The sequence below is a fragment of the Arachis ipaensis genome, chromosome B06 (genome assembly GCF_000816755.2).
Source record: "Arachis ipaensis cultivar K30076 chromosome B06, Araip1.1, whole genome shotgun sequence".
Lineage (NCBI taxonomy): Eukaryota > Viridiplantae > Streptophyta > Magnoliopsida > Fabales > Fabaceae > Arachis > Arachis ipaensis.
The window spans coordinates 23921084-23922495 of record NC_029790.2 but is presented as its reverse complement, the minus strand read 5'-3'; positions in this window follow the sequence as shown (position 1 = coordinate 23922495).

The window sequence follows — 1412 nt, the reverse complement described above, 5'->3', positions numbered from 1 at the left end:
TATCTGTATTTTTAACCTGCTATAAAATATAAAAAACCGATATACAACGTATCATTAACAAAATAATAATAATTCTAATAAATAAATACACAAATAAAGCAGATCAATCAAATATAAATTTCGCAACAAAAATATGGTATATATAAAAGTTCATATGGAAAAGAACAGTGGCGGAGCTTAGTTCAGGGCCATGGCCTTCCCAAACTTTTTATAAAAAAATTAGTAGTATTTTTTTAAAGAGTAAAAATTAATTTAATTGATTTAAATACTTTATTATGACTTAAAGTACTCAATAAGTTCAATAAGCAACACTCTTTTTACTTTTAAGTTTAAATATAAAAAAATAAATATTTTTTTATTTATTTAATTTAATATTATTTTATATTTTACTATTTATTTAATTTAATTTTTTATATGATAAAAAATAATAAAATATTCAATAAGTATTAATATTATTGTATTTGTATAAATTAATAAAAAAATTTCAATAAATATTATAAATTTTAATATTTGTCCTTCTAACTTCTTCTTTATATATTTTACAGGATATATATTCAAATTTTTATATAAAATAATAATGAAAAATCAAAGAATTGATACATTTTTTAAGAGGAAGACTAATATTTAAGAAGGAGAACATATAATTTTTATAATATTAACACTTGTAGTTCTTCTACTTTAATGAATCATAAAAAAAGTGAGATACAACCTTTAAAAGTTTAAAAAATTACATCTGATGACCTTAATTTTTTGGAACGAGACCCTAAAAAACGACTTTAAATTTGGCAATATCACCTAAACTAGAGAGATGAGATTAGACGAACTTATCTTAAATGGAGTCTATATCAAAAATATTTTGACAATTATCTTCTATGTGACCCCACCAAAATTTTGTTTCAAGTTCCGCCACTGAAAAAGAAGATAAAGAATTAATGGAATATGATACCTGACACAATGGTCTGAAATATATCCAGGCTTCTTGATTTATATATAGTATGTAGTAACTAGGAAACTCAAGACCAAAGTTTTGATGAACTAAAACTTAAATCTAATCATTTTTCTAAACGAATACTATTAGAGCCAGCCAGCCACATCACATGCACGTGCCACATGTGCAATTAGGAGCACCATGATCTCATTTTAGCATCTCTTTGCTGGCTCTAATATGGGGTTTGATTTTTTCTTTTTCTTTACATTATTTAAATGCTAACAAGTTGGTTCTGATTTTCCTTGTCACAAAGTCTTTTGGAGGCAAGTATCCAAAGTTTTCCAACCTTCGCTCCATTCTTTCATCAAAGAATCAATGAGATGCAACAAGGGAAGAAAGAAAAAAGGATAAATTAATTTTCTGTGCTTCATTGAGATTTAAGTTATATATATATATTATTTGATACACTTACATTTCTTACATT